The sequence below is a fragment of the Gopherus flavomarginatus genome, chromosome 3, assembly GCF_025201925.1.
Source record: "Gopherus flavomarginatus isolate rGopFla2 chromosome 3, rGopFla2.mat.asm, whole genome shotgun sequence".
NCBI lineage: Eukaryota > Metazoa > Chordata > Testudines > Testudinidae > Gopherus > Gopherus flavomarginatus.
In genome coordinates, this window is record NC_066619.1 from 28,576,740 (window position 1) to 28,599,319 (window position 22,580).

The 22,580-nt window shown below is 44.5% G+C and overlaps 1 protein-coding gene across 2 annotated transcripts in view; it reads right to left on the reverse strand.

The window, feature by feature from the left end:
• RICTOR (RPTOR independent companion of MTOR complex 2) overlaps positions 1 to 22,580 on the reverse strand; it is a 178,028-nt gene that overhangs the window by 155,040 nt on the left and 408 nt on the right. The gene's annotated exons all lie outside the window — the stretch shown is intronic.

The following is a 22,580-nucleotide window of genomic DNA, read 5'->3' on the forward strand; positions in this document are numbered from 1 at the left end:
ACCACACCACAAATTTAGCACATGGGTCACTTTAGTAGCCCCAGAACAACTAGGAAACCCTAATTTTCATTTCCATCAGTAATCTCCTGCACGTTTCTTTCCATGATCCAGCAGCACATACTGCAAAACTTAACCATATCTCCGTAAATCCAACTATGGATTTCCCAGTGATGAACTGCCGAGTTCCAAAGGGTAGTTGCCACTCACTTCTCCACACTGAGGGGTGCTTTCATCGGAGCATTCTAGGGTTGCTGAGCCCAAGACTCCAGGAAAGCGCTTTCCCTGATGCTACTGCAAGTCATCCCAGGTCTGCAAAACTATCCTGTCCCCCCACTCCACATTTGCTGGCTTGGTCCAGGAGTGATCTCCAACAAATACATGTATCACAGAAAAACATCCATGTGGATGCCATCTCTGAGTCCATAAGTAATTTTAAAAACTCCCACCACGACTGTGCTGCTGCCTCTGATATCTTGTAGCAGGTACTCCTATATAACAGGATTTATTTTTCAAAGCACAATAGTGGACATGCACACAACATTCCTCCATGCCTCCTCCAGACAGCATGCTAGAAATGGTGTGGATGCCAGTGCAACAAATGAACTCTGGGACACATCTCATAATCTACAATAAAAGTTATCCCCATAATTGCCATGTGCCTAGAAGCAGCAAATAGCACCTTGCAGTACTTACCCACACTGCAGGGCATTGCAACTGATGCAGCACAGTGCTGTATAGACACATGGATTGAAATATAATATGTCTTGTACTGCTGCAAATGCAAACACCGTGAACACAGTTTAGTTACACAGATATAAGCTAAGTATCTCTACGTTTTTCTTGTAACAATATTAAGTAAAATAGCCCTACTTCTTTCTGCATTAAGTGGACAGAGTTCCTTTAACGTTAATTCAGTCTTGCTGTCCGTGTATTTTCTGTTCATGTTTCCCTTTAAATGTGTAGATTAATATATTTTATACGGTTATAGGTCTACAATAAGAATATACAAGCTGTATGATGTAGACAAGTTAATATGGGAAATGCTGTAATTCTCTCTGTCTTCCATTTTCCCCAAATATTAATTTTGTTGTAACTTTGTGTGTGGTCATTGCATGGACAGACTGTATGAATGTGCATCTATATGTTTTCCCCAATTTAGGAGAGTCTGTGGTGAAGACAGCCGAGGCTGTTTTACTGATTTTTGTTTGTCTTACTTTTAACTATATATATTGGGGTGAGAATTGACTGTGAGGAAGATAAAAAGAAAGGGGAGAAAGGGTTTCCATCAGCCACTTCTATGCCCATGTTCTTAAACGGTTTTACACACGGGAAAGGCAGCAAGAGCTCCCACAGTCACTTTGTTCTTATTTGTTGTCTTGTGTTGCAGATGGAAGACAGCTAGTTCGCAAGGTCATGGCAATGAAGAATTAGCTGGGCAACAGAGTTGGTAAACAGAAGCATCTTCAAATCCATTTCAAATTTATTTATATCCAATAAACAAGCGTTGATCCTGGAACCTATGCACCACTGAGATCATTAAAAGCATAATGTCACAGATTAGAATTAGCAGCTTCGGCTCCCCCCACACCAGAAAATAAGAAAGTCATCCAGACGTGAAAATCAAAGCCAAACACTACTCTGAATCACTCATAATCAACAGCCATTACTGTGCAATTTTCTTCTCCATAATCTCGAGGAGAAAATCAGAGATCTGAAGTATGCTCAAGCACAAATTCAGGCTATTACAAACTAAACATAAATAGGATGAGAAGAATTACAAGATGATGGTTCCTCAAGGAAAATGTCCTCTTTTATAAGAATGGAGTTCTAGTGCCACTGTTGACTACAGCTGTGGCTTGGGTAGATAAATAATTTAAAAAAAAAACTCTATATTTTAAGAACCCTGTTATTTTTCTACTTAAATCAGACTTTCAAATTAAATTAAATTTGAAACTGACAACCTATGTTAAGGCCTACATCTATTAAAATAATTAAAAAATAAATATTATGCAGTACATATTTGCTGACAAGTTTTAAAGAAAGTCAAAGCACTGGTGGAAGTCACTGGCTAAAGCCTGGAACAAGAATTTGTTGAGGTGCTAACCCAGATTTTGACAGCAGTAGCCTCTTCTGCAGGTGAACAGAATATTTTCTTCACTGTGGTTTCCTTGACTACTTCAGTTCAATTACTAGTTCATTCAGAGCCAAGAAACCAATAGGGAGTTGAAAAAGTAGGAAAGCTTGTTTTCCTCTTCCAATCTATGAATTAAAAGTAAATGTGTGAGGGTGAGATCTACTGGATCAAAAACCTTGAAGGACATGCTGACCAGAAATAATCAGTTCAGTTCACTAACTATAGAGACTACTTCCTTAGTTTTAAATGCAAAACATGTTTTGATAAGAAAAACACAGCATATTAAAAAGTTTATATATCGAGTACATGTAAGACTGTTATTATATAAAACAATTAAAATGCTGTTTTGTGCATTTTTAATTGAATTTGAAGTTATCTAAATAGCACTTGACACAAGACAGACAAAAAAAACCTGATCTAGTAAATAAGAAATGCATCATCCACCATTTTGTAACTAATATAAAAATTAAGAATCTGAATAAATATAAACTGCTTATATAAATGCAAATAGATATAAGGTATCCTCCTAGTTTGCATAAAGGAGCACCAAATTTAGTGTGAAAGTTATATGTAGTTGCAGACGAATATGCTTTAATGGTTACCAACTAAGGAGATTCAACTGTTCTTTAGGAAAATAACTAAAAAGTACAAATGCAAAACAATTAAAAAAACTATTTAAATTAAGGTTTCCGGTGTACTGATTTAAATCAGTCCACCTCACTGTGATAGTACGGGAGGTGGTCCCAATACACCTGGTGGTCCCAGACAGACAGGTTCCAATTATTTAAGGTTTTATAACTCTGGGTGGAGAAGTGTTGGCTTTGAAACGAAAGGCAAGTCTACACTTGCCATTTAAAGCAGAAAAGGTCCCTTTTTTGTGCAAAAATCGTGGGAGTGCCTACACTTGCCAATGACTTTTTGCAGTGAAACTCAGAAATTTCACCGCAGAAAGAAAACCACCTCCACAAGAGGCATACAGCTCTTACCGGTGATGCTTTTGCAGTGATGTGCAAGAGAAGACACATTCGCCCTATTTACAGAGCTTTTAGCCTCTGCAGGATATCCCACAGTGCCTAGGTGACCACTCTGGCCAGCAGTTCTGCTGCTTAGTAAACAGACATCCACCTCCCCACCCTGGAAAGCCCCAGTAACTTTGAAACTCCCCTTCCTGTTTTCTTGGAAAGTGCTCACTTATCTTAATGCCTGATCCACAGAGCAAACGATCCCCTGCTTGGAGAAATGCTCAGCTATTGGAGCTGATCAGTGTTTGGGGAGAGGAGGCTGTGCAGGGCCCCAGGATGCCCCGCAATCACCCCCCCCCACTTCCCACAACACCCATCATCAAAACGGAGAGAGCAGCACTATGGGATAGCTGCTCTCAATGCAGCAGCGATAGAAGTGATGCAAATATAAACACACACTGATGCCTGTGGAAGTAAGTGAGTACACAAACCAGCGCTTTTCTTTCACTGGTTCACTAACACTGTTGAAACTGACAGCGCAAAAACTCTGCAAGTGTAGACATAGCCTAAGAAGCAGCCAATACAGATCACAGAGCACAGGTGTCATGTGTCGCGAAGTGAAATACATCACGATATAAGAGAGCTGCCACATTTTCCCCAAAAAACTCAGTTTCCATTCCAGGTAGATTTCGGTATAGCTCCAAGCGGAGTGCCTTGTGACAGTCTAATCCTGATGTAACTAAGATACAGGTTACACAAGCCTATTAAATAGTTCTAATGGACAAGCCTTGAGGATGGTGTGTTGGTTTTAGGCTTCTTCTGCAATTCACTTTGGCATCTCTTGTAAAATATGCAACATTTCAATGTGGTTTTACCCTGAATGTCAAAAAAAGCTCCCACAAGCTGACCACACTGTAGATCATACAATGCAGCTATTGGATTCAAAGCAAGAATTAATTCATGGAAGTCCTATGGTTTTTGTTACACAGGGGGTAAGACTAGATGACTACAACGATCCCTTCTGGCCTCAGAATCTATGGGCTTGATTTGGGTATTTCAAATAATGTGTTGGGTGTTGCAACCATTATCTCCCATTTCAATACAGGTGCTATTCTACATCTAGATTAGTTATCTAGTTTGGAATTTAATCCCTACTGACTTTTATGATCCTCTGAATGGGGTCAGCATTTAATGTGACCTTCCTTTCCAATCAGGGTTCCATGTAACTCACAAAATGCTATTATCAACTATTAGAAAGGATTCTTAAATTCTCAGACTCCTTCTCACATTCTAGCTGTTTCTTCTGCCTGGAGGCCACCAGGGTTCAGGAATGAGCTCTGACATGATGGAGTTGGCGGTGGCCAGGAAGCCCCCTGAAGTCTATACAATCATTTTATAATGAAATACAAAACAGTGGTTGAGGTCAACATCTGCTACTTGTTCTTAGCCAGAAACAGAGGAGAAACTGGTCACCTGAACTCTTTCAGGGGGGTATGCAGTAAATTAACGTAGTATGCCTCACTCAATCCTTCTGACAAGTGTTAATTTTACTGGGAAAGAGGTGAGAGGACTGAGTAAACTCACTGAGGAAGGTGGCCCATTACTGCATCCAGATATAAGAGGAGAAGAGAGGAGCTAGGATGAGCATTCCTGATGTAGGATCAACCAAGCCTCTGGCTGGATCTAAACTTTATGTTCTTTGTTAACATAAGCCAAAATCCAAAGAGAGGTTTTTTTGACTTACACAACATGGGGACTTTGGGAGGAGGTTGTGTAAAAACCCTGATCATAAAGTGCATTACTATGACTTATTACTTGTTGTGCAGTAGCTCTCAAGAGTCCCCGGTCAGATTGGAACCATATTGCATTAGGCAGTGTAAAACCATAATAAAAGAAAATCTCTTGCATTTTGGGAATGCTCGGCAGCTCTTGCATAGCGTCTCCGCAGTGGACAGTGCCCAGAGGATATGCACAAAAAGCTACACCAGCTTCACGTGAAGCAATGCACTCTGGGATGTTTTACCACACAGATAGCTGGGAAGAAGGAAGACCAGTCAAAGTGATGACAGACATGGTTGGGTACCTTGCCTGCTTTATGAGCACTGGTTCAAAGCTAGTTACTCAAAGACAATCAGGTGACAACCTAGGCCTGTTCAGGGCAAAGCACAGTTAACTGCCATGTCTTTAACCGTATGTTTGAGAGCCATTTTAGCCAACTAAATGTAAGTTAAAACCTGTTCTAAACAGGTTGTTACTGATTAAACGTATTTTAAATAATGAGACCCCCTTGGAAATAGAAATGGACAGTGATTTCTTTTTCTTAATCAGATATTTCAGGTTACTTCAACAGTTTTAAAAATATTTAGCTCTCTCTGAATGTTAAAAAAGTTGTGTTTTTTTTTAAAAAAAGACTACCAAAACAATATTTTAAATAATTTAAATATTATGTCTTGTAGCAAACATACATACATCCTTCAAAATAAAAAGAGTGAACCAAAAATACATTTTAAAAACTTATTTCTGATTGAAAATATCATTAAGTATACACTAATGCATTGTTTAGTGGGTCATGAGATTAGGAGTTCGGAGTTCTATAACCAGCCATGCTAACATCTTTCCTGGACATCCTTGTTGATTATTTAGCCTCTCTATGCCTTAGTTAAGTAGTAGAAGGGTTAGTAGACTTGGGAAAAATACATGTTAGACTTAGTGCATGTAAAAGCACTAGTTTTCCCAGATGAAGACATGATTGGTGATATTAAGGGCTAGTCTACACTAGAATTGACACAGCAGCACAGCTGCAACAGTAGAGATGAGCTGCTGTAGTGCTGGTAATGCAGACAATCTATGCCGATGGGAGAAAAGTCTCCCATCTGCATAACAAATCCACCTCTGCGAGCAGCAGTAGCTATGTCGTCGGGAGTTCTCCCACTGACATAGCGTTTAGGTCGGTGTAACTTACTTACATTACAAGAAGGGTGGCTTTTCATACCCCTGAGTGACATAAGTTATACCAACATAAGTACTAGTGTGTGCCTTCTGTCTTACTGCTATTAAGTTTGGTGAACAAGAAGGATCATACTTCTGTGCTGGGGACTTGCCATCAAATTTGGAAGGATTCTGGGCTGGTTTACTGAATTTGAAATTGAAGCTTGGTTGGTGACTGCCTGTGGTAAAGTGCCCAGCAGTTAGACCTGCTCTACACTTAAAAATTAGATCTACCTAGCTACGCTGCTCAGAGCTGCGAAATTCTTCACATCATGAGCTCTGTGGTTAGGACAACCTAGTCACTGTAGACACGGCAAGGTAAACAGAAGAATTCTTCAGTCAACCTAGCTAACAAATCCAACCTAGCTCTTAGAGAGGTGGATTAACGACACTGATGGGAAAACTCCTTCCATTGATTATAAGACGTATCTATGCTATGGTGCTGGAGCTGCAGGAGCTGTGGTGTACACACGGCCTCATATGAATTAACACCTGATTTCTAGCATGGCTCTGAAGTGAAAATAGTGCAGATTTTCTGAACAGGTTAGTGATTGAAGGCAGCTGAGTTAGAGGAGGCGAGTCACCCATTCCAGCTAAGGGTGGGACTCAGGCTTTAAAAAAAAAAAAAAGTATTCAGGCTCCCAGGATATAGCTACACTGCATTTTAAAACCCACAGCAGCAAGCCTCATAGCCCTAGTCTACAGGCTCAGGATAGCACTATAACACTAAAAACAGCTGTGCAGATGTTGTGGCTCAGGCTGGAACTCAGGCTCTGATGCCTGGGGATGGAGGAGGGTTTCAGAGCCTGAGCTGCTATATTTATACAGCTGTTAAACCATAATGTGATCCTGAGTCTTCAGACCCAGGCTCAGCCCTGGTCTACACTACAAACTTTGGTATAACTATTTCCTTCAGAAGTGTGGAAAATCCACACCCCATAGCAACACAGATATGCCAACCTAACCCCCAGTGTAGACAATACTATGAAGACAGGAGGCTTCTCTCGTCGACATAGCTACTGCCTCTTGGGGAGGTGGTATACCTATTGCAATGGGAGAAGTTCTCCCATCGGTGTAGGTAGTGTCTTTGCTAAATGCTACATCGGTGCTGATGCAGAGCTGTAAGCACAGAAAAGGCCTTTGACTTGCTGCTCCGGATTATAAAATTGTATAGACGTACCCTACTGGCTAGTAAGATGAAAGCAGCTGTGAGACACAGGTTATGTCCACACAAGGATAAAAACCTGCAGCACAGCTATGGCTGACCCAGGTCAGCTGACTTGGGCTTGTGGAGCTCAGGGGCTGGAAAAAAAAAAATCACTATGTAGACGTTCAGGCTTAGACTGGACCATGAGCTCCAGGAACCTTCCACCCTTGCAAGGTCTCAGAGCTTGGGCTCCAGTCTGAGCCCAAACATCTATGTAGCAATTTTTCAGCCCCTCAGCCCGAGCCTTGCAAGCTCAAGTCAGCTGAGCCAGACCAACCCTGACCATGCATCACGTCTTTTATCTGTATGTAGACATACCCTAAGGCAGTGGTCTCCAAAGTGGGGTGCGCAAGAGGATCCTTGGGGGTGCACGGCAGAAGGAGTGGGAGGGGGTTGTTTGTTTTTTTGCGCTTCGGCAGTGCGGGACAGATGGCCGAGCAGCTTTTTTTTTTTTTGGCTTTGGCAAAAATGGTAGTGCCGGCACGGCAGGGGGTGCGTGCTCAAAATTTTTTTACTGATGGGGTGCACGATCAAAAAAGTTTGGAGACCACTGCCCTAAGGGAATTAGCCAGCTGAATAAGTCAAGGATTTCCGTGCTCCCTCCTCCCCCCTTAACTTGCAAGTACTCTACAAGGAAGAACTCACACTGGGAGGAAAATGGTATATACTCAGCACCACTGCTATCTCTTCCTCAGCCTGCACACGTGGGGGTCCTAGCCAAACAAGGGATCCTGACCCTGGGGGCTTCTACCCAGATCCTGGTCTTAACTTGCACAGAATGCAGCTGCATGTCCCTGCCAAGAAAAGTCAGGTAGGGGGAACCATCCAGCATTAGAGGCATCTGTTGGTGGAATTGCTCAGGAAGCAGGTACGAGGGCTACAGGAGGAGGCGGGCCATCTATGTCGCATCTGGGAACTACATCGATGGAGTGTATACAGAAATGCCCAGGTTGGTGGATGATAGCCAATTAAAGAAGACTATAGCAGCATCAGAGAAGGAAGGAGAACTAGCTGCTCTACTGGGGGCGACTGGCAGCTGGTCATCTCGGGCAGTAGATAGTGCTCCATCCCCCCCTAAGATCTCATTCAGGTCAAGAACTGGTATGTCGTATTGGCAACAGGAGAGAATCAGACCCAAATGGCTGAGGAAGAGAAGCCACCTTCCCCTAAGGCTGGGAGACTCACAGCCACTATACCCAGAAGGAGATACAGGGTGATGCTGACATGGGACTCTCTTCTGAGGACAGAGACATCCATCTGCTGATCTGATGGCCCAGGGTTCTGCCTGTCTGGAATCTGCATCTAAGACATCATAGAAAGGTTGCAGAGGCTCAACTGTCTCACTGACCACTACCCCACACTGCTCATCCATGTGGACATTAATGACACTGCCAGGTATAATCCTGAGCAGATCTGTAGCAACTCCAAGGATCTGGGAGCAAAGGTGAAGGACGCAGGGGTGCAGATGGTATTCTCAGCCATCCTCCTGGATGAAGGTAAGGGCCGCTGCTGGGACACATACATCCTAGAGATGAATGCCTGGTTGCACAGATGGTGTTGATGGGCGGGCTTTGGCTTCCTTGACCATGGGATATTGTTCCAGGAAAGAGGACTGCTGGGAAGAGATGGAGTTCACCTGACAAAATGGAAGAGCATCTCTGGTCACCAATTTGCCAACCTAGCAAGGACGGCTTTAAACTATGGGCCTGTCTACACGAACTGCTGCAGCAGCACAGCTGCGCCACTGCAGTGGTTCAGTGAAGACACTACCTACAATGACGGGAGAGGTTCTCCCATTGGCATAGGTAATCCTTCTTCCTGAGAAGCTACTCTGTGGGTTAGGACGGTTTAACTGCTTCGCTTAGCATGTGGATTTTTCACACCTCTGAGTGACATAGTTGTACTGACCTGATTTTCTAGCGTAGACCTGCTTAAGTAAAAAGGAGGTAGAGGTCAGAAGGCTAGATGTTGGAGGGAATGGAAAATTACAACACGGTCACAGGAACCAGGGTGAAAATGGTGGAGAAAGTCTGTCAATTTCTTAAATGTCTATATACAAACAGCAAAGAGTATGGGGAACGAAAGGAAGAACTGGAAGTATTCGTACATAATTCATAAAATTTAGCTTATGACACCACTGAGATTTGGTGGGTTAAATCTCATGTCTGGAATTATTGGTATAGAGGGATATAACTTGTTCATGAAGGAAAGGCAGGGGGGAAAAGGGAAGAGATGTTGCATGGTACATCACACAGGTACCAACTCTTCATTGTGCCAGGAGATACTCGACCCCTGGCTCTGCCCAAGCCTTACCCCCAGCCCACCCCTTCCTCCAAGGCCTGCCCCACCTCTTCCCGCCCCATTCCACCCCTCCCCCATCACTCCATGCCCTCACTCCTCCCTCCCAAAGCCTCCTGCATGCCACAAAACAGCTAATTGCGGTGGGTGGAAGGTGTGGGGAGTGAGGGGGAGGCGCTGATCAGTGGGGTTTGCAGAGGGGTGGCAAATACTGGGGGGTAGGAGGGGTGCTGATAAGGGGGCTGCCAATGGGTGCTGAGCACCCAGCATTTTTCCCCTGTGGGTGCTCCAACCCAGAGCATCCACAAAGTCAGTGCCTAAATTACATCATACTAATGTTCTGAGGTCCAGAAGGAAGTGAGAAGCAGATCAGCTGAAAAAGTCTCTGGGTAAAGATAAAAGGGAAAACACAGGGATGAAATCATGGTAGCAATCTACTACAGACCACCAAATCAGGAAGAGGTTGAGGATGAGACACTTTTAGAACAAACAGATATCCAACACGCTAAGCCTGGTAGTAAGATCTGGAGGTTATAGTGGATCACAAATTGACTATAAGGCAACAATGTGATACAGTTGCAAAAAAGAATAACATTCTGGAGTGCATTAACAGGAGTTGCACATCTAAGACACTCTAGATGTAATTTTCCCTCTCTATTTGGCACGGGTAAGGCCTCAGCCCGAGTACTATATCCAGTGCTCACTTTAGCAAAGCTGTGGACAAACTGGAGAGAGTCCAGAGGAGAAAAACAAATATGATAAAAGGTTTAGAAACCCAATCTATGAGAACAAGTTAAAAAAATGAGCATTTATAGTTTTAAGAAAAGGAGACAGAGGGGACACCTGGTAAGAGTCTTCAAACATGTTAAGGGCTGTCATAAAGAGGGCAGTGATCAACTGTTCTCCATGTCCTCTGAAGGTAGGACAAGAATTGATCAACATAGTTTACAGGAAGGGAGACTCAGGGTAAATATTAGGAAAAACTTTCCAGCTATAAGGATAGTTAATCACTGGGAATAAGTTTCCAAGGGAGGTTGTGGAATTACCATCACTGAAGGTTTAAGAACAGGTTAGGCATGGATGATCTAGATACACTTGGTCCTGCCTCACGGGCTGGACTACATAACCTTTCAAGATTCCTTTCAGCCCTACATTTCTATGATTCTATCAAGGACCTACAGAAGAGTCAAATACTGTTGCATTTTTAGTGCAAGAAAACATCTTTGACAAGGAGCAAAGAATGGTTTTCACAGTGGTCCCACATGAAGCTGCAATCACCTACAGAAAAGGCCTTTCCCCTCCATTATATTAGTATCAGATATTCAGTTGCACACACAGATAGAAGGTTTCACTGTTCCAATGGCCCAGAATGGGAAGTGGTGGCCTCAGCTCATTGCCAAATAGGATTGCTAACTGACTTGGATCATGTCTGTGAGTCTTACTAGTCAATATGAATGAATTAGTTAAAATTATATTACTACAGTTCCCTTGAATATGTTATATTAACCTTTTGCCAGGTTGTTTCACATCCTCAGCCAATGGTAAATTCATACTGGGTTTTTAGTAACGCACTGCAAACAAAATGTATACTAGGATTAAGAGAGGTATTAAGATAAATGTACTGACATCAATTAGATTTCTACTGAAATCAATTAGATTTTGTATGCTCTTTATATTAACTGCATGTACAACATGTGAAACCTGAATGTACAAAGTCACAAAGTTACTGGCCATATGAAGCAACCGTGCAAGTGTTTCACTTTATACACAAGCAGCCCCACTGATTTCATCAGTACCGATCATTAATGTGTTTGCATCACTGGGAATGTAGGGGCTCATTTTGTTCACAGAACTCACTCAGTTCAGTTTTAAGAGCACCACATTAGCAACCTACATTATATGTGTGGTAGTCAGCGTTAAAAACAAAATACACCGCTAACTCAATATAACACCACCCGATATAACACGAATTTGGATATAACACGGTAAAGCAGTGCTCCGGGGAGGCAGGGCTGCGCACTCCGGTGGATCAAAGCAAGTTCAATACAACACGGTTTCACCTAAAACACAGTAAGATTTTTTTGGCTCCCAAGAACAGCGTTATATCGAGATAGAAGTGTACCACAAAACCTCTTTTTAATTTTTTTTATTAGACAGGTGCAAAAAAGTATCAGAAACTTTGTTTTTCCAGAACTAAAAAAAAACTGATCTTGGTGACATTTTATTTTGTATGTGAGTTACATATGGCCTGAAAAATGGTATGTCAAGTTCCAGCCTAAAGGTAAGTAGAACTGCTTTATTATTAACTGCTCAAAGCAGGGCTCACACCAAAAATTACCCTTCTTTTAATTACTCTGTAAATCTGGACCTACTCTGGTTCTCTGATACAATTACACATGAAATGGAAAACCTTACAGCTGTTGCTATAATTCCTGAACTATTTTTCTAACCAGTATCCTATTTCCATTATAGTGCAGTCCATTTTGACACTCTGCTTCCATCACTTCCCTACTACCTTACCTCCTTGTGAACATGCATCTATTCACAGCATCAAAGTTAAGATCTTCTGAAGCAAAACGCTTATATTACAGGCATCAACTCAACGCAACCAGGTATATACACAGAATGCAACCCTCATTCTCTTCCACAGATCAAGAACTTTAGATAAGAACATTTCTGCCTTTAAACTTGGGGGGGAAATATCAATGCTGCCAACAGGACAACTTGTTTTCCAACAGAGTCAGAGAAACCCCCCCCAAAAAGTTAAACATATACACCAGTCCTCAACCATGCAAGTTTAACGATATGTTAGCTAGGCAGTGGTTTTGTATTTGCCTAGCGCATGGCTTATTAATGTTACTCCTGGGGGAAATTTGCACCACTGTGTGTGCGCAGAATTCATGTCCTCTGCAGATTTCTTTGCTTCCCCTGCACAAAAATGACTTTCTGGCAGGGAAGATGCAAGAGCAGTCACACACCACTTCCTATCTGCCCAGGTACATCATTTCAGGCACCCAGAGCAGCCGGCGGACAGGTAAATCACAGCAGGGCTGTGGATGCCCCAGTCAGTGGCTCCTACCCTGAGCTGGGATCAGCTGCTAGTCCCAGCTGGGCCGGAGGTGGCAGGAGAGGACAAGACTTCCTCTTCTCCTGCAAGGAGTGGGACTGTAACAGACCCATCCCCAGGAACCTCAGCATCCTCCTCTACTTCCCGCCCCCATCACTCCTCAGTTGCAGGGGGAGGGGTCACTGTACAGGGAGCTGCTCCCTCACCTGCCCAACCCCCCTTCATCCGGACCTCTCATAACCAGACACTCTCGCCAAGCCTCACCCCATACACCCAGAATCCCCCAGCCCTCCATACCCAAACCTCACTTCATTGGCCTCAACCCCAGCATCTGGAGCCCTCTGCACCCAGAAGTCCTGCCTCCAGAACACCCACCCCTGCACCTAGACCACCCCTTACTAAGCTACCTGCATTCAGACCCCTACCGAATCCTTCTTCCCTGTACCACTCTGAGTCCACACATCTTGACCCACACCACTGACTCCCAATTAGCTTCACCTAGATCCCCACCCCACCAAGCCCCACTCCCCCATGCTGAAATCCCCCACACCCAGCTCCCTCCACTGAGCCCCAACCACTTTCACCTGAAACCCCCTGCAGAGTCCCATTGCCCCTGCACCTGGAACCCCTCCAACGAGCCTCTCTGCATCCAGATCCCCCACATACTTAGACTCGCCCACTGAGCTGCCTGTAGCCAGACTGTCCCACAAAGAATCCTCTCACCCCACACCAAGCCCCTCCATGCTTGTATCCTGCCTGGTTGAGCCTGCCTGCCCCATACGTGGTGCGCCTGTGTCATAAACAGATAGTTAAGGGTTAATGTTTCTTTTACTTGTAAAGGGTTAAGAAGCTCAGTAAACCTGGCTGACACTTGACCAGAGGACCAATAGGGGAACAAGATACTTTAAAATCTTGGTGGAGGGAAGTCTGTGTTTGTGCTTTTTGTGGTGGTGTTGTTCGCTCTTGGGACTAAGAGGGACCAGACGTACATCCAGGCTCTCCAAATCTTTCTGAATCTGTCTCTCATGTTTCAAACTTGTAAGTAATTAGTCAGGCAAGGCATGTTAGTCTTATGTTTGTTTTCTCAATGTGTAAATGCTTCTCTTTGCTGGAAGGATTTTTACCTTTGTTTGCTGTAACTTTGAACCTAAGGTTAGGGGCGGGGATCCCTCTGGTCTATAGGAATCTGATTACCTTGTAAAGCATTTTCCATCCTGATTTTACAGAGATGATTTTTATCTTTCTTTCTTTAATTACAAGCTTTCTTGTTTAAGAATCTGATTGATTTTTCCTTGTTTTAAGATCCAAGGAGACTGGGTCTGGACTCAGCAGGGATTGGTGGGGGGAAAGGAGGGGGGACGGTTAATTCCTCCTTGTTTTAAGATCCAAGGGGTTTGGATCTGTGTTCACCAGGGAAGTGGTGAAGCCTCTCAAGGCAACCCAGGGAGGGGAAAATTTTGGGGGGACACAAAGTACCCCAGACACTGAAATTCTGGGTGGTGGCAGTGTTACCAAATCTAAGCTAGTAATTAAGCTTACTTAAGGTAAGAAGGGTCCATGCAGGTCCCCCACATCTGTACCCTAAAGTTCAGAGTGGGGAAAAAACCTTGACATGGTGGCAGTGGTGGGATTTTTTAGGAACCAAAAGCCAGGAGGACTTATTTTTCTCTCCTTTCTAGCTCCTTGGAAAGCAGCCTGAGGGCAGAGGTGTTAAGTTTTTAACAAGGGTCTTTGTTAAGAGGAGGCTTGAAGCTCTGAGCAAGCAGCCAGCAAAAGGGAATTTACAAGCTGAATTGTTTTCTTTCTTTCTACCTCTCGGGTATAGGTAGTTAGGAAGTCTCTGTTAACCAAGCAGCCCTGCTGAGTGCATCCCAAGTTTCAGTGAGCTGCAGAGGGGTGTGGCCAGCACAAGAAAGCAGGAAAATGAGTACCAAGGAAGCAGTTAAACAGGAACTGGCTAGGCTGGACGCAGAAGAGAAAGCCAAAGAGGCTGACCACAGGAAAGCTATGGAGATGAAACAAAAAGAGATGGAGATGAAACAAAAAGAAAGGGAAAGAGAGAGAAAGCATGAACTGGACTTAGCAAAGGCTAGGCCGGATGTACCAGCCAACCCTAAAAACCCTTCTCCAGGTACTGTTTCCCATACCAGAAAACTCCTCACCTACAAGGCAGGTGGTGATACTGAGGTCTTCTTAGAAAATTTTGAAAGGGCCTGCCTTGGGTACAACACCTCTGCAGACCAGTACATGATAGAACTGAGGCCAAAGCTCAGTGGACCCTTAGCAAAGGTGGCGGCTGAAATGCCTAAGGAACACATGAACAATTATGATCTTTTTCAAACCAAGGCCAGAATCAGAATGGGGCTAACACTTGAGCATGCCCGTCGGCGGTTCAGAGTCGTAAGGTGGAAACCAGATGTGTCATTTACCCGACACGCCTACCACATTGGAAGGAATTGAGATGCCTGGATATGAGGATCAAATGCTAAATCTCTGGAAGAGCTGTCCTTCCTAATGCAAATGGAGCAGTTCTTAGAGGGTGTTCCTGAGGAAATAGAAAGGTACATCCTAGATGGGAAACCCAAAACTGTAACCGAAGCGAGGAGATTGGAGCCAGATGGGTGGAAGTGGCAGGAAAAAAAAAAAACTACTAGCAAGGGGAGCGAATATCAGAGTGGGCAATAAATAAATCCCATCACCAGGGACAAGCCAAGACCCCACCTACAACCCAATTGTCCCACCTCACCGGTCTCCAGCAACCCAACTCGGCCCAGCGACCAGTCAGCTGGGCGATGCTTCAAGTGTAATGAACTGGGACATATAAAGGCCAACTGCCCCCAAGAACCCCAACCGAGTGCAGTTCATTACACCACCATTACACCACAGATCCCCAGGCCCAGATGCCTCTCAAATACCCTTGGAGCGAAGGAAAACCTTGAGAGTGGGTGGAAAGAAGGTTATCATGTGGAGAGACACTGGGGCACAAGTGTCAGCTATCCACCAATCCTTAGTAAACCCCAAATTCATCAACCCAGAGGCCTAAGTGACAATTCACCCATTCATGTCAAAATCTGTAAACTTGCCTATAGCTGAATTGCCTGTCCAGCACAAGGGCTGGTCAGGAATGTGGACTTTTGCAGTCTATGACAATTATCCTATCCCCATGCTACTAGGGAAAGACTTGGCCAACCATGTGAAGCTGGCCAAGAGGGTGGGAATGGTCACCCGCAGCCAGGCCAAGCAAGCTTCCACACCCATCCCTGTTCCTCAGCCGTCCACCAAGGCCCCGTCTGTGTTACCAGAGACCCAGACAGAGGTGGTGGAACCAGATCCCCTACCAATGACTGCAACAGCCATAGTGCATCCAGTCCCAGAACCGGAACTGGAAAAGCAACCAACACCAGAACCGTTGCCAGCAGTGACGCCAGCGCTTGCAAATCCATCTACAACTCCAACGCCAGAGGGCAGCAGCGGGCCTGAACTGGCAGAAGCAGCAGACAACCCTACCCAAGATGCTCAGCCAGAGCCTGAAATATCACATAGTACACCAGCGGAAAGGGGTTCACCATCAATGAAAACAACCCCATTACCTACATCGCTTCCAGAGGGACCAAGCCCAAGTCCACAGTCTGAGGAGGAACTGATGTCTCCAGCCCCAAGGGAACAGTTCCAGGCTGAGCAGGAAGCAGATGACAGCCTTCAAAAAGCTTGGGCGGCGGCACGGAGCACCTCACCGCCTCTCAGCTCTTCTAACCGATCCCGGTGTCTTGTAGAACAAGGACTTTTATACAAGGAGACTCTTTCTAGTGGACACCAGGAAGACTGGCATCCTTAAAGACAGCTGGTAGTTCCAGCTAAGTACCGGGGAAAGCTCTTGAGCTTAGCTCATGATCATCCCAGTGGCCATTCTGGGGTGAATAGAACCAAGGATCGGTTGGGGAAGTCTTTCCACTGGGAGGTAATGGGCAAGGACGTTGCTAATTATGTCCGGTCTTGTGAAGTTTGCCAACAAGTGGGAAAGCCCCAAGACCAGGTCAAAGCCCCTCTCCAGCCACTTCCCATAATTGAGGTCCCATTTCAGAGAGTAGCTGTGGATACTCTGGGTCCTTTCGCAAAAAAGACCCCCAGGGGAAAGCAGTACATACTGACTTTCATGGATTTTGCTACCCGATGGCCGGAAGCAGTAGCTCTAAGCAACACCAGGGCTAAAACTGTGTGCCAGGCCTTAGCAGACATTTTTGCCAGGGTAGGTTGGCCCTCCGATATCCTTACAGATTCAGGAACTAATTTCCTGGCAGGGACCATGAAAAATCTGTGGGAAGCTCATGAGGTGAATCACTTGGTTGCCACCCCTTACCACCATCAAACCAATGGCCTGGTGGAGAGGTTTAATGGAACTTTGGGGGCTAAGATACGTAAATTTGTAAATGAACACTCCAATGATTGGGATCTAGTGTTGCAGCAGTTGCTTTTTGCCTACAGGGCCGTACCACATCCCAGTTTGGGGTTTTCACCATTCGAACTTGTGTATGGCCACAAAGTTAAGGGGCCATTACAGTTGGTGAAGCAGCAATGGGAGGGGTTTACGCCTTCGCCATGAACTAACACTCTAGACTTTGTAAGCAACCTACAAAGCACCCTCCGACACTCGTCAGCCCTCACTAAAGAAAATCTAAAGGATGCTCAGGAAGAGCAAAAAGCCTGGTATGATAAACATACCAGAGAGCGTTCCTTCAAAGTAGGGGACCAAGTTATGGTCTTGAAGGCGCAACAGGCCCATAAGATGGAAGCATCATGGGAAGGGCAATTCACGGTCCAACAGCCCCTGGGAGCTGTTAACTATCTCACAGCATTCCCCACCTCAACCCTTAAGCCTGAAGTGTACCATGTTAATTCTCTAAAGCCCTTCTATTCCAGAGACTTAAAGGTTTGTCAGTTTACAGCCCAGGGAGGTGATGACGCTGAGTGGCCTGAAGGTGTCTACTACGAAGGAAAAAATGACAGTGGCATGGAAGAGGTGAACCTCTCCACCACCCTGGAACTTCTGCAGCGGCAACAGATCAAGGAGCTGTGCACTAGCTTCGCCCCAATGTTCTCAGCCACCCCAGGACGGACTGAACGGGCATACCACTCCATTGACACAGGTAATGCTCACCCAGTTAGAACCCCACCCTACCGGGTGTCTCCTCATGCCCAAGCTGCTATAGAACGGGAGATCCAAAGCATGCTACAGATGGGTATAATCCGCCCCTCTAATAGTGCATGGGCATCTCCAGTGGTTCTAGTACCCAAACCAGATGGGGAAATACGCTTTTGCGTGGACTACTGTAACCTAAATGCTGTAACTCGTCCCGACAACTATCCAATGCCACGCACCGATGAGCTATTGGAAAAATTGGGACGGGCCCAGTTCATCTCTACAATAGACTTAACCAAGGGATACTGGCAAGTACCGCTAGATAAACCCACCAAAGAAAGGACAGCCTTCATCACCCATGCAGAGGTGTATGAATTTAATATGCTTCCTTTCGGGCTGCGAAATGCACCCGCCACCTTCCAAAGACTTGTAGATGGTCTCCTAGCAGGACTGGGAGAATATGCAGTTGCCTACCTCGATGATGTGGCCATTTTTTCTGATTCATGGGCAGAACACCTGGAAAAAGTCTTTGAGCGCATCAGGCAGGCAGGACTAACTGTTAAGGCTAAAAAGTGTCAAACAGGCCAAAACAGAGTGACTTACCTTGGTCACCAGGTGGGTCAAGGAACAATAAACCCCCTACAGGCCAAGGTGGATGCTATCCAAAAGTGGCCTGTCCCAAAGTCAAAGAAACAGGTCCAATCCTTCTGAGGCTTGGCCGGATATTACAGGCGATTTGCACCACACTACAGCCAAATCGCTGCCCCACTAACAGATCTGACCAAAAAGACCCAGCCAAATGCAGTTAAGTGGACTGATGAGTGTCAAAAGGCCTTTACCCAGCTTAAGGCAACACTCATGTCTGAACCTGTGCTAAGGGGCCCAGACTTTGACAAACCATTCCTAGTAACCACAGATGAGTCTGAGCGTGGTGTAGGAGCAGTTTTAATGCAGGAAGGACTGAATCAAAAATTTCATCCTGTCGTGTTTCTCAGCAAGAAACTGTCTGACAGGGAAAGCCACTGGTCAATCAGTGAAAAAGAATGCTACGCCATTATGTATGTCCTGGAAAAGCTACGCCCACACGTTTGGGGATGGCGTTTCCAGCTACAAACTGACCATGCTGTGCTAAAGTGGCTTCATACTGCCAAGGGGAACAACAAAAAACTGCTTCGATGGAGTTCAGCTCTCCAAGATTTTGATTTTGAAATTCAACACATTTCAGGAGCTTCTAACAAAGTAGCTCATGCACTCTCCCGTGAAAGTTTCCCAGAATCAACTGATTAAAAATTGTCCTTGAAATGTGGAAAATCTTGTAGTTTTACATAATTAGTAGTATACGTAAAGGTGCATGTGTTTTATTAATCTGTTTATTCTAAACTTCTAGGAAGAAATCACCACCAGTGTGGTTCCACACTGTCTGAGATTTGGGTGGCATGTCATAAACAGATAGTTAAGGATTAATGTTTCTTTTACTTGTAAAGGGTTAAGAAGCTCAGTAAACCTGGCTGACACTTGACCAGAGGACCAATAGGGGAACAAGATACTTTAAAATCTTGGTGGAGGGAAGTCTGTGTTTGTGCTTTTTGTGGTGGTGTTGTTCGCTCTTGGGACTAAGAGGGACCAGACGTACATCCAGGCTCTCCAACTCTTTCTGAATCTGTCTCTCATGTTTCAAACTTGTAAGTAATTAGTCAGGCAAGGCGTGTTGGTCTTATGTTTGTTTTCTCAACGTGTAAATGTTTCTTTTTGCTGGAAGGATTTTTACCTCTGTTTGCTGTAACTTTGAACCTAAGGCTAGGGGCGGGGGTCCCTCTGGTCTATAGGAATCTGATTACCTTGTAAAGCATTTTCCATCCTGATTTTACAGAGATGATTTTTATCTTTCTTTCTTTAATTACAAGCTTTCTTGTTTAAGAATCTGATTGATTTTTCCTTGTTTTAAGATCCAAGGAGACTGGGTCTGGACTCAGCAGGGATTGGTGGGGGGAAAGGAGGGGGGATGGTTAATTCCTCCTTGTTTTAAGATCCAAGGGGTTTGGATCTGTGTTCACCAGGGAAGTGGTGAAGCCTCTCAAGGCAACCCAGGGAGGGGAAAGTTTTGGGGGGACAGAAAGTGCCCCAGACACTGAAATTCTGGGTGGTGGCAGTGTTACCAAATCTAAGCTAGTAATTAAGCTTAGAAGGGTCCATGCAGGTCCCCCACATCTGTACCCTAAAGTTCAGAGTGCAGAAAAAACGTTGATAGCCTGGCACAGAGGAACAGGGCCCCAGCACGTTTCCGGGGTAGGCCCAGGCCTTGTGCTGTGGCAGGGTCAGGTGCAGTGGTGACGCTGAGTCCGGGGCAGGGGTCATCTGCAGGGTGATCTTCCACCTTTGTGCAGCCAGTGGCCTGTGCTCCCCAGTGCCATGCTGGAGCCTCTGCATTTATTAACAGACAAATAAAACTTGCAGAATGTTAAAATATTGTGCACAGAATTTTTTATTTTTTGGCACAGAATGCTTTCAGTAGTATTAATATGTAGTAAGTATCAGAGGGGTAGCCGTGTTAGTCTGGATCTGTAAAAGCAGCAAAGAATCCTGTGGCACCTTATAGACTAACAGACGTTTTGGAGCATGAGCTTTCGTGGGTGAATACCCACTTCCTCAGATGCATGATATGTAGTAAGTGTCTTTGTAGCATCATAATATTTTACCACAGAAAAGAATGTATGTCTATCAAGAGCCAGTCAGTAAACTTTGAAACAAATTAACACATACAGTAACTACGAGATGAATTTTTTTTTAAGTTATAACATGGTGACAGGAAGTCCAGAATAAACATGTCTTAAGTAGGACTGTCAAACAAGACAAAAAATTAACTGTGATTAATCATGACAATATTTTTAATCTCGTGATTAATCACAATTATAACCGCACTGTTTTATAATAATCTAATACCATTTATTTAAATATTTGGGGGGGGGGGGAGAACACTGTCTCTTTAAGCAGAGTATTCAGGAGCCCAAACACTTTTTCAGCCAGCAGCAGCTGCTATTGGCAGCACTCACTCCTGAGCCAGCAGCAGATAGGTTCCCCCTGTTCCTTGACCCCAGCTCAGCAGTAACTGGGAAAATGGGTGGGGCCCCCTCCCCAGCTCTGCGCAGCAGACAGGAAGCAGGCTCCCGGTCTGGAGCAGCTTGCCCAGGGATGTCTCCATGGGGCACAGGGGGAAAGGAGGCAAAAAACAGCAGTAGAGCAGGCAGGCAGGAGGATGGGCACCCATGCCCCAGAGGCATACAGCAGCACCCCCTGAGCACAGCGCCCTGGTGCGTGATTAATGCTAGTTAAAAAAAACACATTAATTAACGTGTTCTGAGTTAATCACATGCGAAACTGCAACTGACAGCCCTAATTATTTTTTATTACAAATATTTACATTTTAAAAAAGAAAATCTTCATGTAGAAGCATGAAGGGGCATAAAAATGTTTAGCATATCTGAAACATAATTACCTTGCAATGCCAGCTACAACCATGCCAAGAAAACGCCTGTTCTCACTTTCAGGTGATGACATAAATAAAAAGCTGGCAGCATTATCTCCCATAAATGTAAACAAACTTGTTTGTCTTAGTAAGTGGCTGAACAAGTAGCAGGACTGAGTGGACTTGTAGGCTCCAAAGTTTTATATTTTTTTTTTTTTGAGTGCAGTTATGTAAAAATAAAAATTAAAAAAAATCTACATTTGTAAATTGCATTTTCACAATAAAGAGATTGAACCACAGTACTTGTATAAGGTGAATTGAAAAATACTCTCTCATTTTTACAATGCAAATATTTGTAATAAAAAATAAAAATAAAGTGAGCACTGTTCACTTCGTGTTCTGTGTTGTAACTGAAATCAACATATTTGAAAATGTAAAAAAAATTCCAAAAATACTTACAATACATTTAAATTGGTATTCTATTATTGTTTAACAGTGTGATTAATCATGATTAATTTTTTAAATCTAGTTAGTTTGTTTTGCATTAATCACTTGAGTTAACTATAATTGACAGCCCTTGTCTTAAGCACTGCAACTGATCATACTAGAACAAACCAGGTACGTATGGGAAGAGATCTATCACAGCCACAGAATCATTCATTAGAAAATGCTGAAGTGATTCTAAGCACAACTTGATATACAACACTGCCAAAATGAGGTGGATCTGTAGGTTGATTTAGGGTGAGATTTGGGCTGGAGGGAGTAATGAGGGAACTTCTGGAAAGGCAACTAGAGTTCAGAGTGCTGGCTAAATTAACAGAACTATCCAAATCCCAAAAGATGTAAACAGCCCCATATGCAGCCAGTAAATAGTGACCGTGAAGAAAGGTCTCTAAAAAACAACTACAGAAGAAGGGAGTAAACATACACCTACCAACAACACATCGGGTCCCCCCCCACCCTCAGACAAAAACAGAGGTGGGGGAGAACTCTACATACCTAGCAATACCCTCACCCCAGACCGCACCCCTTCACTGCAACAGCTGTCCGACAGTAAGGCTGAAAATAGCATCCCTAGGTTACTGCAGTTTGGTTACACCCCGCAGCACGAACTGATCCTCTGACTAGACGTCCAGCGCCCCCCACCCCCGGACAGTCCATATCACCTTCGGTACCAACCCGGCCAGCGGACTAGTCGGAGCTCCGCTCTCACCTGGGACGACATCACTATGGCAAGGCCGCTCCTTCCCACAGAGCAGTCACCTCCCATGGCTTTGGCGGACCCCTAGGACGCACCCAAGCCCCTCGCCCAGGGGAGGGGTGG